This window comes from Phragmites australis, chromosome 15 (genome assembly GCF_958298935.1).
Source record: "Phragmites australis chromosome 15, lpPhrAust1.1, whole genome shotgun sequence".
NCBI classification, from domain to species: Eukaryota; Viridiplantae; Streptophyta; class Magnoliopsida; order Poales; family Poaceae; genus Phragmites; species Phragmites australis.
In genome coordinates, this window is record NC_084935.1 from 22,433,902 (window position 1) to 22,452,448 (window position 18,547).

Genomic DNA, 18,547 nt, shown 5'->3' on the forward strand with positions numbered 1-18,547 from the left:
CACGAGTGGCCTGTCGACACAGCCGGCCCGATAAAATAAAAAAATAGCTACAAAATTAAAAAATATATAGAAAATAGTAAAAATGAGATAAAAATATAGAAAATAGATAAAAAATAGCTACAAAATTAAAAATATATATAGAAAATAGAAAATAGCTAGGCCCATACGTGTCTGGCCGTGCCCGTGCCGACCTGACTCAGTTGGGCTATGCCATACCAACACGCTGTGCCGCGCGCTCGGTCCAGGCACGATCCGTGACCTCGTGCTGTACCGTGCCTGGGCCGTGCCTACAGTATCGTGCCTCGGGCCGATTTAGTAGGCACGATCCATCTGGACATCTTTATATACAGGTATCGTATCTAAAATTATTATTTAGTATGAAATAGGTAGCACAATAAAGATTAATAGAAGTTTTAATTTGAAAAGAATAAGGTTGTAAGGATTTTTACTGGGAAGTATCCATAGGGAGAAGTCGGATTTTTTTTATCCCACTTGTATAAGAGAATAAATAAATGAGATATTATGTATTTTTTTGATAGAAATAAATATTTTTTTATTTTTTAAATATTGGGGAACAATATCTACAATGTTACACAGTGTTGGTACAGTAATACACATTATTGGTACAGTAAATGCACAGTTACACTACATTAATACCACAATAAGGTAAAAAAATTCTTCTCATCCAGTTTTTCAGTTTTTAGTTTATTTCTTCAGAAACTAACCTTTCAAATTTTTTAAAAAACTCATAGCTAAACTATTTGGTTCAACTTTTGACTCTGAGAAATAAAAAACCAAACTAAACAAACCCTTATATATATAATATAAGATATATACTGTTTCACTCACTCCTCATCCGTCTCACCTCCCTCTTGCCACACCAACCCTCCCTTTCTCGTCTTTGGTGGCATATCATGACAAGATTCACCGTTCAACTCATCTCTCCTCACCTCACCTTCACCACCACCCCTATCCACCAGTAATCTACACACATCAGAGTCAGCGATAATGTGACATCACTTGAGAACTCCATTGCTGACCTTGATCATAGGATCAAGGACTAGGTGAACGCCAACCCAAAAGCAATCAACTCAATACTCTAATCTTCAAGTAAATCCAAAGTTGATCATTTGAAAACATCAAGTGGCCTGCACAAATCTAGTCGTTAATTGGCCATCTGGTCAAATAAGTGGACCCAGAATATATATATATGCATGCTTGTGGCCCCGTGGAATTATTGGTGCGTACGAAGTCTTCGGTCAAACTTCACTGCATGTATGCTTTGCTTACACAGTTTGTTTGAGATCCCAGCAGCATGTTGCCACAAACTACTCGTTAGCGTTGTTCTGATTATATATATATAGCATACCATTGTGAGCTGGCCTCACAATATTTCGTAGCTGTCAAACTTCTTAGTTTTAATCATAAATATAAAAATTGCTAGTCAAAGTGTCCTTTCAAGTCTTTGTCTAAGCTAAGCCAGCCTTGGCAAAAGAGAGAGAGAGAGAGACAGATCGAGAGAGAGGAACTTTTTAACTGCGCCGTGTAGGGTGAGGGAGCTGTGCAAGACCAGCAGGGTCGTCCACGCGTTGCGGTCTCCGCCGCAGCCCGACAGGGGCAGTGTCGACACTCTTGCGACATGCCCAGGCGTCGCCGTCCGTCCGCGGACCCAAGCAAGTCTCGTTCCGCACATTGTTTTGGAGTTAAATACTAGTACCACTCGGCAAAAATCGGGCGCAAGAACGAGGAAAAAGACTTCACCAAAGGACGGGAAAGACTATCGAGGAGTCCGAGGACGACGCACGCGCCGCCGAGTCTTTTTTTCTTTTTTCTTTTTTAACGAGAGGATTCGGGTGGCTCTGATGGTACAGGAACAATTAATAAATATGTAGCTGAGCACGTAGTGATATGCAGCTGCGCTGTTGCCTGTTAAAAATCTTAAACCAGGAAACTATTTGACATAAAAATTAAGAATCAAACTCCAAAGGCTTAGGGACTCGGATTTTTTTAAAATAATATTATTTTATTAAAAAATTGTAAAAAATAATTTAAAATGAATTTTTTTCCGTTAATGCAAACATCCTATTTAACACACACATGAAGATAAAACAAGTTATTATTGATGCTGACAGGCCAAAGGCATATATCATCTGCTAACAAGTTCCTCTCATCTTGGCTCAAATAGGGCTATCAGGAGGCTACACTGTTGCTCACGTAGTAATATGCAGCTGTTGCCTATTAAAAATTTCAACCCAAAAACCATTTGACACAAAAACTAACTAAAAACTGAATTCTAAGGGCCTAGGGACTCGTGTGCGTGATCCTCTTCCTCTTCCGTCTTCAGCGTTCTCGTCGGTGGCAGCAGGGAAGGGGACCCGTCCTTCTTGATCTAGTATCTAAGTAGTATCACGGTAGTTAAATAAAGTCTCATAGTAGTTTAGACCTACGAAGGTTAGAGTTTGATTTCTCATAGAGATGAGTGTGTTTGAGGACTTTTCCTTTATCTCTTGATCGGTTGCGGCAGTAGCTTACACGAATTCTCCAGCGAAGATCTAGGAAGATAGTTTTTTCAATCTGTTTACGTATAGGTTCGATTGAGTTTTGCTCCCTTAGTCTGGGTGCTCCTTCTTCCATGTTTTCGATGATTGAATTGACGACACAGGCTTTGTGTTCCTGGTCGCCTACTTGTTCGGCAGTGCTGATTTTGCGTTCTCGGTCATTGGCTTGTTCAGTAGCACGGGTTTTACGTTCCAGCTCACCAGCTTGTTCGATGCTTGGTCATAGACTCTTTCATGTCCTAAAGATCTAGGAATGCATGTTTTCCTCCATTTGTTTGCTAACAAGTTGGATGGAGTTTTGCTCCCTATTTACAAACTCATAAAATATTCATGTAATGTTGGATGAAGAAGATATTTATATAAAAATTACAGCTCTCAAAAAAGTCTATAACTTTATAGTTGACAATTTGTTTATTTAAAGCCATATCAATTCTTAAATAATCATCAAAAGGTTCGGACAACAAGCGTAAAAAAAAAGCAAAATTGCATGTATAGCACTCACCCTGAATTGTTTTGCTAACGTACCAATCCCCAAGCCTGTGTTACTATTTTAGCACTACATCTATATCTCGGTTTGCTCCGTCTAGCATCACCACCATTAATCTAGCATGGATGGCCCAAATCAGTTTCCCGTTTTTCTCCATACTACCACTCCATCATCTCCTATTTCCTCCTTGTCCTCCTCTGTCTCCAATGTGGTAGTCCACCACGAATCCTGATATGAGCACACGCGTGACTTCCTGGCCGTGTCCGATTCGGGTGAGGGTCGAGGGGGCAAGTGGCTTGCGGGCTATGGGAGGGGGGGCGGTGCGGCCTGCAGGCCGAGACCAATAGGGGAGCGGGGGAGGCCCAGGTGGGCTTTTTTGGGTGAGGTCCATGTGGATTTATGTTGGGAATTTTATTTAAAAAATTTGTGCTCAAAAAATTTTTATAGAAAAAAGTTTGTTTTGAATTTTTTCTAGATAACTTTTTCTCAAAAACTTTTTCTCGGAAACTTTTGTCGATAACTTATCTCGATAACTTGTCTCGACAACTTTTCCTTACAAGTTTTTTGGAAAACTTAAGTTGTGGAGGGATAGAACTTTTTGAAAAAGGAAAGTTGCTAGTTGGCTACCCAACGCGCGCTTGTGAATTAGCCGTGTCCGTAGTCCACTCCTGCGATAGTCACATCAAGCTCCAGATCATCATGCTCCAAGTCGTGAGCCGATGCTAGGGAAGGAGACAAGGGTGGTGAGGCGAGGGAGCTAGCACCAGGAAGGAGTTACCGACAGCAGGTGAGAGGAGTGCTTAGGCTGGAGAAGATGCGTTGTGTGAGGGAGTAGGATCATCAGCTATTGTTGTTCCCCTTCCCGGGTAAACTAGGGCAGCATGGATACGGAGGCGAGGTGATGACGCGCTGGCCAGCATCAGCCACTTCCTCATGGTGTGCGACCAGGGAGCAGCAGCAGTGAGGCAAGTGGGAGAGGAGGAGGGACTTGCGGAGGTGGTGGTGGGAGCTTCAACTACCGGGAATCATGGTAGACTTGTTTCGGGCGGAGGAGAGATAGGGTGGTGCTAGCATCAGGGATGTCCAAAGGTTGAAGAAAGAGGACAACTTGATTTCAGGAAGAAAGTGCCGATCTTGCAAGGAATGCACCGATTTGGGGAACGACCGGATTCAGAGGTGCAGCAGAGGAAAGAGAAGGTGGAGCGGTGCCTGAGTTGAGCGAAGAGGCGGCATGGTCTGGCGGAGGGATCTGTGACCGTGAGAGATAGGGAAGAAGCGAAGCTAACGGTAGGAGGATTTGGATCAGATCTGGACAATTGATTTTCATTCATATGGCATAGTTCTAGACATAGTAAAATAAGGATGGCAACAGGTCAGGTTAGGTGTGGGTTTAGCAAAAATCTGTCTGCTACGAAACCCAAAATTGGAAATCCGACCCACACTTGAATGCCTAACCGAGTTGAAATGTGCACTCACACCCGAGCCTAGTAGGGACTCGAAACTCGATGGGGACCCTATAGGTCTTGTGCTGGAGGCACTATCAGACAAGGACAGAGGGGCGGCCGGGCGGGCAATGCTGATAGACGAGGCGCCGAGGCCGGAGGGGGCTGCATGGAGCAGAGGCGGCCGGCGATGCACATATCCAGATGGGGCGGTTGGTGGTGAACATATCTAAAGGAGGCAGCGATGGCGCAGAGCAGAGGAACAATTAACAAATATGTAGCTACGCACGTAGTGATATGCAGCTACGCTATTGCCTGTTAAAAATCTTGAACCCGAAAACCATTTGACACAAAAACTAAGAACCGAACTCCAAGGGCTTAGGGACTCAGATTTTTTTAAATAATATCATTTTATTAGAAAATTGTAAAAAATAATTTAAAATGAAAAAAATTGCATATATACTATTTGTAATGCCAACATCCTATTTAACACACACATGAAGGTAAAACGAGTTACTATCGATGTCGACAGGCCAAAGGCATATCTCAACTGCTAACAAGTTCCTCTCATCTTGGCTCTGTAGGCGAACAGGGCTATCAAGAGGCTGCGTTGTTGCTAACGTAGTAATATGCTGCTGTTGCCTATTAAAAAAATCAACCCGAAAACCATTTGACACAAAAACTAACTATAAATCGAATTCCAAGGGCTTAGGGACTCGTGTGCGCGATCCTCTTCCTCTTCTGTGGCAGCAGGGAAGGGGACCTGTCCTTCTTGATCTAGTATCCAGTAGTATCAAGGTAGTTTGATTCTTCAATAAAGTCTCATAGTAGTTTAGACCTACTAAGGTTAGAGTTTGATTTCTCATAGAGATGAGTGCGTTTGAGGACTTTTCCTTCATCTCTTGATCAGTTTGCGGCAGCAGCTTACACGAATTCTCCAACGAATATCTAGGAAGATATTTAAAGCCATATCAATTCTTAAATAATCATCAAATGTTTTGGATAACAAGCATAAAAAAAGCAAAATTACCTGTATAGCACTCTCCCTGAACTGTTTTGATAACGTACCAATCCCTAAGCTTGAGTTACTATTTTAGCACTACATATATATCTCAGTTTGCTCCGTCTAGCATCGCCACCATTAATCTAGCATGAATGGCTCAAATCAGTTTCCCCGTTTTCGTCCGTCCTAACACTCCATCATCTCACATTTTCTCCTCATCCTCCTCTGTCTCCAACATGGTAGTCCACCGCGAATCCTGATACGAGCGCACGCGTGACTCCGTGACTGTGTCCGATTCGGGCGGGGGTGGGGCGGGGGGCGAGTGGCCTACAGGCTATGGGGGGGTGCGGCCTGCAGTCTGAAACCAAAGGGGGAGTGGGGGAGGCCTAGGTGGGCTTTTTTTTGGGTGAGGTCTATTTGGATTTATGTTGGGAATTTTGTTTAAAAATTTGTGCTGAAAACTTTTTGTTGAAAAAAAAGTTTGTGTTGATTTTTTTTTCTCGATAACTTTTTCTCAAAAACTTTTTCTCGAAAACTTTTCTCAAAAACTTTTCTTGATAACTTGTCTTGTCAACTTTTGCTTACAAGTTTTTTTTTGAAATCTTTCAAAAAAGGAAAGTTGTAGAGGGAGAGAACTTTTTGAAAAAGGAAAGTTTCACGCGCCGTGAATTAGCCGTGTCCATAGTCCACTCTCGTGATAGCCACATCAAGCTCCAAGTCATCATGCTCCAAGTCGTGAGCCGACACCAGGGAAGGAGCCATGGGTGGCCAGGCGAGGGAGCTAGCACCAGGAAGGAGTTACTGGCAGCAGGCGAGACGAGTGCTTAGGCTGGAGAAGATGCGCTGTGTGAGGGAGGCAGGATGATCAGCTATTGTTGTTCCCCTTCCTAGGTAAACCAGGGCAGCATGGATACGGAGGTGGGGTGATGACGCGCTAGCTAGCATCAGCCACTTCCTCGTGGTGTGTGACCAGGGAGTAGCAGTAGTGAGGAAAGTGGGAGAAGAGGTACTTGCGGAGGTGGTGGTGGGAGCTTCAACTACCAGGAATGATGGTAGACTTGTTTCGGGTGGAGGAGAGACAGGGCGGCGCTAGCATCAGGGATGTCTAGAGGTTGAAGAAAGAGGACAACCTGATTTCAGGAAGAAAGTGCCGATCTTGCAAGGAATGCACCGATTTGGGGAACGACCGGATTCAGAGGTGTAGCAGAGGAAAGAGAAGGTGGAGCGGTGCCTGAGTTGAGCGAAGAGGCGGCATGGTCTGGCGGAGGGCTCTGTGACCGTGAGAGATAGGGAAGAAGCGAAGCTAACGGTAGGAGGATTTGGATCGGATCTGGACAATTGATTTTCTTTCCTATGGCATAGTTTTAGATAGAGCAAAATAGGGATGGCAACAGGTTAGGTTGGGTGTGGGTTCAGCCAAAATCTGTTTGCTACGAAACCCAAAATTGGAAATCCGACCCACACCTGAATGCCTAACTGGGTTGAAATGTGCCCTCGCACCCGAACCTAGCAAGGACTTGAAACCCGATGGGGACCCGATAGGTCTTGTGCTTGAGGCACTGACAGACAAGGCCAGAGGGGCGGCCAGGCGGGCAATGCTGATGGACGAGGCGCCGAGGCCGGAGGGGGCTGCATGGAGCAGAGGCGGTCGGCATTGCATAGATCCAAAGGGGGCGGCTGGTGGTGAACAGATTTGGAGGGGGCAGGGATGGGGCAAAGCAGAGGCGGGCGGTGGGAGGGCAACACGGGCTGTCAGCGAGCAAATCCAGAGGGGGTGGTGGAGAGCATAGGCAGGAGGGGCGGCGCAGGCCTACAACACGCGGATTCTGAGGGGGCGACGCTAGAGGGGCGGACGACAGTATGTAGGTGCGTCGTGCCACAACGCTAGAGGGCCAGAGGGGCGGGCGGCACCGCATGGTGATGGCTTCAGAGGACTGGAGGAGTAGGCAACAGCGCGTGGTGATGGCATCAAGGGGGCCGGTGGCGCCCGAAGCTGATGAGCAAGCTGAACGGGAGTCGGGCTAGGGCCATAATAACGAGAGTCGGGCCGTTAGGGCAAGAAATGGAGTCGAGCCAACTATAGAGAGCTGTATAGTCTGGGCCAATTAGGTGTTTCGGGCGATCCGATGGGCATCCGTGGGTGAAAATAAAAATCCAAGCCTAACCCTACTCAGTTTAGGTACCTGATCCGACGAACCCGTGGGTGATAAATAAAACCTAAACTCAGACCATCGGGTGCAGAACCCGTGGGTACCCAAACCCACATGTCCAATTGACATCCCTAGAGCAAAACTTGGAAACTACTAGGGCTGGCAATGGGGCAGGCTTTGCATGCAAGGGTCGTGGGTCAGGACCTCGATTGCGGGTTTGCTTGGGGGCGGGCATAGGCTGCTGGCCCCCGACCAATGCCCGAAAAGGCTTAGCCCAGTGCGCACCACCCGTCTGGGCCCGTTCGTCGCTCGCATCCCGCCGCACCCTCCTCTGCTTCGGCTACCGCTTGCCTGTCCATGCCCATCTCTCGTATGTCGCTCGCCCACCGCCGCCTGCCCTTGCCCGCCTCAGGTCTGCTACTCGCTCGTCGCCACCCATCTGCTCCCACCTCCCGACCGTCGCCTACCCACGTCCGCCTCCCGTCCATCGCGCGCCCACTATCCACCATCCGACCATCATCCGCCCGTGCCCGCACCGAGCCGTCGCCATCCACTCAGTGCCCTCGTCTCACACCCGTGGGTTCTCGCTGGGTTCGAGGCCAAGGACATTTTTGCAGCTGTTAGGCGCATCGGTTCCAAATCGGGTTTTTTGATTTGGGTTTTAGATCGGATATGTTCTTGCTACACCCAATCTCAACCCGTGTCGTTACCGGACCTAGAAACTAGAGAGGGCTAAAGTAGTAATTCAAGTTGAAAGAGTGACATGTTAGCAAACTGTTCGTGGAGAATTATCCTATTGTAGCCAACAATGTATGTTAGGTGAGGTGACAACGTGGGCTAGTGTGGAGTCAAAGATGTCATAGATTCGAATCCCGTATGGGATACGTGAGATATCGGTCTATTTCGAATCACTGGCAACCAAGCTTTGACCGCTAGGGAAACGGCCTAAGATGAGATTTTCGAGCCATCTGTGACGAGTCTCTGTGTAGTGGAGTATACTGTGTACATATTAAAATAGACTAAATGTCTTGTTGTCTACTTCGATCTGTCAGTGAGTGCCTAGAAATTCATCAAAGAGACCGTTTGGGACGCAACGGTATTACTTAACGGAAAAGTCTGCACGTTACGAAAACTATTCTACCAAACTCCTCACGCGAGTTGTGCGCCTGCGTGGCCATACTCCAGTCAAAACTGCATCATATCTCTTCTCTCTTTTAACCAATTGATTAAGCCTGAACTAATACACATATCCTCTTCTTTGTCGACTATGCTTTGTGCATGTGGCATGTCGTCGTCGTACGTCCGCGTAGGCCTCCCAGAATGCTGGATCCAGTGTCGCAGCTGGCGGACGCCATGAACGGGTGCTCGAGCTGCTGCGCCGCCGAGCAAAGTCACTTGGGTGCCTAATCAAGCACGCGCCCAACAAGTCATTACCCAGACGTCTCTCCTCTACCTAGGGTAGCAATCGGGTGTGACAGATACGGTAGTGTTTCCCATATCCATATCCGTGAATTTTAGCTCGCTCACGAGCATATCCACAAACGTCTGTGGGCGAAGAAGAGAGAACAAACTCGTCACCTACTGATACCCATCGTATGCGGTATACTTGTTTACCTATGAAATTGCAGTTAATACAACAACACTACAACAGCCATTGACACAAATCACACAACACGAACAGATTGGTAACCGTAACAATCTTATTGAGAATTTGTTTTTGACAATGTATCTGGAAATAACGAGTACTTTGTGGATCAAAGATTGAACATGAAGTAAGGCACACGCAATGTATACAGGTTCGGACCTTCGGTTGGAGTAATACTCTATGTCCTTTGTGGTGATTATATGTATGTATTCACTCGAGTACAGATAATGTGACTAACCTATTACAAGAAGTAGATCGGATCTAGTCTAACATAGGGTTAAAGTTGCCGAGTTCCTTCTACGCTAAGGTGTTGATACCTGCCTCCAATAGCCGAGAGAAAGAGAGTTTCCCCAAGGGGTCTAGGTCCCCTCCTTATATAGGGATGATGTACCACCTCATATCCAGCTATAGTTGATACGGAGTCCTTTTTCTTGTTGTTCAAGTAGATAGATCGATACTGGATACTAATCTTTTCGAGTTGGGTAAGTAATCAATGCCTTCCTAGTATACACCTTCTGGATTCCGGACGTATCAGGTAACACATATTCGGTTCCATAATATTCGAAGTTGTTAAGTATATTCACAGCATACCCCATCCGTATATGGTATACTTCTTATGCGTATATACCTATAGTTAGATATTCGATAATAGTCCTCTAACTCTACTCAGCAGTGAGGATTTCTACAAGCACATACTCGAGTACTGCCAAGTCCAAGCCTGGTCGAGCAAGATAGATCGAACTCACAGCCAAAAAAATTGAATAAGAAGAGGCTCTGTTCCGAGTATCGAGTGGAAACACTTTTGGGTTGAGTGCCCTACTGTTATTTGCAATCGAGACTCAACAAAGGCCAGTAATATCAACTTCTTGACATCCGTCTCTGGGTAGAGTTAAAAAACTTCCAAAATTTGAAACAATGGGTATAGGCGTATTAAATACGATCAGATGAGCATGCAGAGATTCGCACGGTTCCATCATCCCTCTTTTCACACCGATCGAAGCACCACAATTTTTATTCGAAGCTGAAACAATTTCTGAGTCTCATCTTGAGGCAAGGCCTATTTAATTATCTGAGGGGAAAACTTTACCGTCATTGTCTTAGCTTCATTGCCTCCTTTGTAGTCCGTCCTTCAAATTCATCCACCATTATTCGCATTCTACTCAAAGACTTCATCTTTCACTTTGGATCTTATGGTGGAAACTCCCGATTGGGCGACTTTGCCTTTGAGGGTGCTCGACACTATCTCCAACAAACTGCGGCATCCAGAAGATTTTGCCTTCTTTTGTTGTGTCTGCACCTCATGGGGTGGAGTGTATAGGATAGTAGAATTTGCTCCTTGGATCCTGAAGGGACCGTTCGTGCATGATGATGGCTTGGTAGAGGTCCATCACTTGCGAAGTGAAATAGTTTTTGACCTTCGTTTTCGAGGTTTAGTCAGCAATAGCTAGGAGATGATTGGGGCCATGAACGGGCTCTTGATCATCATCGAGCGAGGGCGTCAGATCAAAGATAGGGTAATTAACCCAGTGACCGGATGGTTCTGTAATCTCCCATCGCTTTTCTATGATGCATTCTGAGTGAACCTGGAGGGGTTCGTAGTGCGAAAGGATGAGAAGATATTCATTATGAATGTTCCGATGATGCCGTGCTTTCATCTTTAGATGACGAAAGGAGTGCATGTTTGTCTTATCAATGAACCACCACGGTGGTTTTAGATCTCTAGTGGAAAGTTTTGGTGGCGTATTTTGGATTTTTTGGATGGAGTGGCTTCGGGCAATCCATCGGGAGTTGTGGAGATATTGGAACAATCGATGCCCAAATTTGAGATCTAGCAACCTATTCTAAGTGGTTCTTGGTTGCTCCTGGTTGAGTCTCGCGTATTTTTTCTAAGGGTTGGTGAACAAATTGATGATCCAATCGAGCACAATGCATTGACACCGATTTCCCTCTATGCATTCGGTGATGACATTTGGGAGCCACTAGAATGGAAGGTTATTCCTTGAACGAAAGAAAGATCATTCTGCTGGGCATGACCTCTGAAGACGTACCATCAGTACCCGGAATTACTAACCCTAGTCAAATTCTTAGCCTTCGTCGAGTGAACTCAGTTTACCACTGGGACTATTATGACATGCTTGAAGCTTTCTATCATGACGAGGTCTCTAGGACTATAAAATCCCTTAAGAGGAATTTCAAGTGCCATTATTGTAAATGGATATCACCGAAACATCCTCTTTAATTGAGTAGTAAGGCTTTTTAGTATGCTTTTTTCTGATGGTTGTAATGAAACATTACTGATATTTTGCTTATCTAATATGCTATTGTTACTATTTCCTTATCGATGGAATAGAGTTAGCATGAGTAGGTGCATTCTTAATCCGTAGGTGTGTAGACCACCTTCAAGACTTATTGATCGAATATTCATTGATATCTAAAAACACAACTAGATAAACAATTAGAAATATTGGCCCTTAAGTAATCACTCGAGACAACCATAAAAATAAGGAAAAGACTTAGTGCAAAACTAGAAACAAAAAATAATGATGGCCTTTTGTAAACTTTCACTGATTTACGCACTTGACCAGAGTACGGATATGAACTCAACATAGAACACACAGGGGATCGACTAAAATTTCAAAACCTTTTTTAGCTGTTAGGCGTGAGATGTCTGACAATCTCTTATGACGTTATGCTTTATTAGGTGTAGTTGCCCATTATCAACCCAACATATACCTCTACTGGCTCTTATCCAAAGTAGTCGATGCAAAGCTAGATAAACTTTTACAAAAGACATATACACAATTTACAAAAAGTACGATATTATTATGGTCGAGGAGAAGATTACTCGATTTAAGAGTAGAAAGGAACATACTCGTGTTATTGAAAGTGTATGGTGTTATAGCCCTCGACTATCTACTCGATGACTGGATCGAGTAAAAAGTAAAGCCGTAGCATCGAAAGTATGCGATGTATCCACCGACTCTCTGTTTGATGTGATAATCAAGGCAGAGAGTAGAGCATATGCACCAAAATATACTTGACATGGCCCTTGTCCCTTCGCTCCATGACTGAATTCGAGTAAAAAGTGGAGCATAAGCACTGATGACTCCAGCCCCCGAGTAGGTGGTTGAGATTATGTTATGGTCATCAGGTGTATTCGAACAGCCGGGTGGTTGAGCATTAAAATCCCACTCCCGCTCATGCTTGTTTTCACCACAGGCTTTAATTTGACGTGCAATAATGGCCGCACACCTCTCTTTACAGAGATTGGACAAGTCACAACATCTCAGCGGCGCATCGACTTCCGCCAGACGTGCTGCGCGACCGAGGCAGCCTTGCTCTCATGCCCAGCGATATCAGATCTTGACAGCTCCGCGTGTATAATGCGACCCATTTTCATAACTATAAATAGAGACACAACTGAGGTAGTTGGTTTTTCACCCCGTCTCCTTCCTTTCTCCCTACACGCCTAATAGAACTTGTAGAGCTTGAAACCATAGCCTCCACTCCACCGTCGTCTCCCAAGCTTAGTCCAGAAAGTGAAGAGATAGGATTTTTCACCCCAAGGACCCTCATCATGGTTCCTCCGGGAGTCATCATCGTTTCTTCCAATGAGCAGGAATCAATCGAAAGGCCTAAGAGGAGAAAGAATAGAATGTTCGTCGGATCTCACCAACCCTTCACCCGCCACCTTCGGTGTTTCCATAACGTTGATGCCGTAGAATGAGCAACACAGGAGTCGGCGACACAAGCTGCATAGGAGGGAGATGAACATGGTGGTGATCTTGATGAGGTCATCGACCAGGTAACTGACAAGGTCTTCAGTGATGGAGCCTCCAAACCTCCGGTGTTAGAGAAAGTGCAATCGTCTTCTCCATCGACAACCACAAGATCGACTTCGCTCTATGCGGAGGGCCACTCGGCATCGTCAGCAAAGGTCAACAGCTCCAGCTAGGTCTTCACATCGACCACTCAACCTGGCCCTTACGCTAGCTGGCGTCCGGTCCCCAGCGCAATCAGTTGCCATCCGAGGGATGAGTATAGAAGGTTCCTCTACTCATTCAAGAGAGAGTAGAACCTGCACTATTTTCAAGAGCTAGACGAATACTTTCTATCAACTTTGCACTAGCCACGCAGGTTAGACAGAAAAGAAAACATATATAATTGAGTAGTTAATCAAATCAAATGTAATTGACTTACCTGTAATTTACCTTTTACATGAATGAAACTTTCAGAGTTGGTCGATATTCCATGAGTGCTCGAGTATCTCACTGCTTGGAGTAGATAGCTGCACTGATCCTGGTCAGGTAACTTCAACCACTATATAGAGTCCTTCCCATTTGGGTGATAACTTATGACACCTATCCTGTTTCTTCACCTTTTGTAGAACAAGATCCTTAGTAGTGAGTTTCCTTGGCTGAATCTTTTAACTATAATACCTCCGTAACGCTTGTTGATACTTAGCCGCTCGAATAGATGCTCAATCGCGATACTCCTAGAGTAAATTGATGTCTCCACTCGTAACTGCTCTTGCCCTTCCTCCGAGTAACTTTCCACTTGCGGTGATCTGAATTGCAACTCAATTAGGAGCACTACCTCCATAAACTAAAAGAACAGAGTTTCACTAGTGGCCCTGTTAGTCAAAGTAAGAATGATCCATAGTACCGAGGGAATTTCTTTCACCTAATGTTTTGAGTAATCCTTTAGCATGTCGAAGACCTAAGTTTTGATGCCCTACAAGACCATTCCATTAGCACGTTCAACTTGACCGTTACTTTGTGGGTGAGCTACTGAGGTCAAATAGGTTTTGATGCCAAATTCTTCACAGAACGTAGTGAAGGTCTCACTTCCGAACTGGCTACCATTATCCATAATTATCTGATGCGAAAAACTAAACCGAGTAATTATACTCCTTATTAACTTCTTAGCTACTTCTACAGTTATTTTTCTCACGGGTTCGGCCTCAATCCACTTAGTAAATATGTCGATAGCCACGTATAGGAACTTATAACCACCTTAGGCCATTGGGAATGGTCCCAAAATATCTAAGCCCCAGACGGAGAAAGGCCAAGAAAGATGAATTATTTGCAGAGCTTGGACTAGCCGAGTGGTCTGCCTTCCGAAAAATTGGCAGCTCTCGCACTTTTTGACTAGCTCAGAAGCATCCTAGAGGGTAGTTGGCGAATAGAATCCTTGGTAAAAAGTTTTTCTGACCAAGGTGCGGTAAGACGCATGATTACCACACATGTCTCTATGGATATCGAGTAATATTTTATTGCCCTCTTCCTGCGTGATGCACTTCATCAAGATTTCATTACTCCCCTTTTGGTAGAGCTTACTATTTACCAAATCATAGAGCCTGAACTTACGAGCAATTTTCTCTGCAGTCGCATCATCATCAGGGATGTCTCGACCTTCGAGATAGGCTTGATACGAAGTCATCCAAGTCGATTCGTGTTTGAGTAGTGTAGCATCCGTGTCTACGGGTTCAACCTCGCTGATTGGACCAGACTGCTGGTCGAGTTGGGCAGCATTCATTCGCTGAATGGTCGGGATAGATGGTTTGATGAGTTTCTCAACGAAGACTTCTATGGGTACTGGAGCCCGGGAAGAAGCGAGTCTAGCAAATTCATCCGCACCGGAGTTATTACTCCTCCAGGAACCCGAGAAGATTGCCAGACAGAACGCCGAAAGTGCATTTTTTAGGATTAAGTATGATACGATACTTCTTGAGGCTATCAAATGTTTCCTTGAGGTCGACGATCAATGCATCTTTGATTCCGAACTTGACTACAATATCATTGACATAGGCTTCGATATTGCGCCCGATTTGAGGATGTACATAGTCCTGAATACACTATTGATAAGTAGTACCAGGGTTTTTTAAACCGAAAGGCATCTTTACATAGCAGAATACACCAAAATGAGTGGTAAAAGCAATTTTCTCCTCATCCTCAATTCCCATGCTAATTTGGTGATACCCTAAATAGGCACAACCTACCGTGGATTCGACGATCTGGTCGATGCGAGGAAGAGGAAAAAGATCCTTGGGATAGGCTTTGTTGAGGTCAGTGCAGTCAACGTACATTCTCCATTTACCATTGGCTTTCTTGACGAGGATGAGATTTACCCGTCATGTAAGATGATGAACATCTCAAATAAAGCCCACCTTTAGGAGTTTGCCGACCTCCTCCTAGATGGCTTGCTTCCCATCCTCCGCAAATCTTCACTACTTTTGCACCACGGGTTTGGAGTCGGGCTTAACAGTTAATCGATCCTCAACCACCTCCCTAGGGACTTTGAGCATATCTGACGGTTGCCACGTAAACACGTCTTGATTTGCCAGGAGAAAAGTGATGAACTCAAGTTTCTATTTAGAGTCGAAGTTAGCCCCAACCTTAACAGTCTTGGTTGGTTCAGATAGATTGAGGGGTGTTGTCTTCACGCCACCATCAGTCCTTTTGTCGTCGGCGCCATCACTGGTCTCACCATTGGTGGCATCGTTGGACTTGAAAGTATCAGCAAGACTTGCAAGCTTGGAGTCCTTGATCTCAACGGTGGCTTGATGCTTCTAACGCTTGGAATCCGTGCCCTTAGAAGTGGTTGCCGCTCAACTCAGGTGTTGGACCTTGTCCAGGCTCTGCTTGTCGCATTTGACTACTTCACGCTGATCTCCTATGTCAGTTATGATCCCTTTAGAACCCAGGATCTTGAGCGTCTGGTATGCATAGTGCACCATTGCCATAAACTTACCTAGCATTGGGCGGCCCAGGATTATGTTGTACGCCATCTCAAAGTCCGCAACATCGAAGGTAAGCTTCTATGTACAAAAGTTGTCGAGCATGCCAAATGCAACTGGCAACTCGATTTGGCCCAAGGGCATGGTGGATGAGTCAAGGGTTATGCCATGGAAAGGCTCGACTCCCGCCTTAAGCTCCGACCTCTGAACTCCCATATTGTCTAGGGTCTTGGCAAAGTTGAGGTTAAGCAAACTACCCCGTTGACTAAGGTTCGAGAAACTTTGATGTTGAGGTTAGTCGGCTGGACCATGATCGGGTATCGACTAGGGTGTGGAACTGCAGCCGTATGATCAACTTGATTGAAGGTGATTGGAACCTCCAACCACTTGAGGTATTGAGTAGGCCTAGTAAAAGCCAAATTGACCTCTCGTTCGACTACCTTGTACTACCTCATAGATTCATAAGCGATGGATTCTCCAAAGATGTGTGCTAGACTTTGGTTGGTCTCATGAAATTCGGGCTCATCACCGTTAACGTTTGGCTTGGTCTGTTTGTTGTTATGCTCAACAACAGCGGCCTTGAGCTTTTCATCGACCTTTTTTATGACATAGCATTCATCAAAGTCATGTTGGCTGGTCCGATGGATGAGATACCACTTCCCTCCACCTCGACTCAAGACTTTGTTGTCCCCAGAGTTGCATGACTTACTCCTATCGATCGCGGCTATGGTCGTATTTGGACCCTTACGCTTGTCGTCGGGTTTGTTCTTCTTCCCCTCATTCTTCGAGGAATCAAGCTTGTCATTGCCAGATTGAGGGTTTTTGGCGTGTACCTGGGCTTCCGCTCGTTTTGCACACTTGTCGACCAACTCGAAGAGCTCTTTGATCGCGTGGATCTTCCGAGTAGCCATCTTCCCGAGCAGATCCATGTCCCGAACACCTCACTTGAAGGTGGGGATGACTGACTCATCGAAGATGTCTGGGATTATATTACGCCTGTCGCTAAACCGACGAATGAAATTTTAAAGTAATTTGTCCTCACCCTGGTTCAGCTAATGGAGATCGTTCTCCATTCCTAGGCGCTCGAATGTGCCTTGTGTGAAGAATGGTGATGTCCTAAGAGAGGGGTGAATTAGGACAATTAGAAATTAATGACTCTAAAACCTTTACAAGATAAACCTATCTTAATTACTATCTACATGTGCTCTAGATTTATCTAGTGTATCTACTCTACCGCTCAAGAGGAATGCAACCTACTTAGGAAGGTAAATTGCAAGTATATAAATGCGAAAATGTAAATAAGGTAGAGAGACAAACTGGACACAAGAGATTTTTATCCCATGGTATCGGTGTCACACAAACCACCCCTAGTCCACGTTGCAGCTCCACAAAAGATATGCTCCCGGTCACTAAGTATCTTCCGGTCATGGCTCTTGAGTTACCAAGTCACCAAGACAAGGCATCAAGCATGATGAGCCAACAAGTCACCAAGGCGAGGTTTCATCACTAACCTCTCTTTCGACCACTTGAACGTCGTCTTCACTTTAGAACTTTAGTCACAAAGATAAGGGCATCCATGTCCTCACACAATCTTCTTACCGCCACTCCACACCATGTTGGAGGGTCAACAAGTTACTAACGAGTGAACAAGACTCCAAAGCGTCGGCATACCTCTCGGTACATGATTGGATCACTCCTTGATCTACTCTCTAGGTTGCAGCATCTAACAACAATTCTCTCTAGGTCTAATAGTACTAATCACTCCTCTAATGGTGCTAATTGTCTTGGATGATAACGTTTACACACTTTAATGGCTTAGATGTCTTCTCAAGTGTATATAGGATTCTCTGGACTCCAGCACCTTCAAATGGCCAAGTAAGTGGGTATTTATAGCCTCAAACTCGTCAACTAGTCGTTGCTCCAACGGCTCAACTTTACTATGAATATTGGATGATTCGGTGATAACAACAGTACAAGCACTTGACCATTTGGTGTGTACAACCTCAGAAACTAGCCATTAGAACCCACTCAAAACTACTTCTAAACACCAAATTATTCAATATATACTTCATCTCCATCACCAGACTATCTAGTGTGTATACCTGAGCCTGACTGAGCCAACTTCTCTAATGTTCAACTGTCCGATGTATTGATCTTCTGATCAGCGGACCTTGTGGTGTGTATAGCTGCATCTTCTCTGAGTTCTAGAAAACACTGCGGTGTGCACTGTCTTTTCGTCATCGAACATTCTAGTGTATTGATCTTCTATCTTCGACAGTTGCAAAGCTTCTGTTAAATACTCCAGTGTACACTGATTTTGATCACCAGACCTTCCCGTGAGTAAAATCTCATTTCAGCTCAGTTTTCCATCCTTCTGGAAAATATTTTGGTGTGTACACTTATGGTTTCACCGAACTATCCAGTGTAGTTATTTTCCCAAGGACTTCTGTAATTCAATCAAATGTTGTCTCGACTTCGGTGACTTCTTTATGTATTGCATCCATGAAACTTAATAATCATATA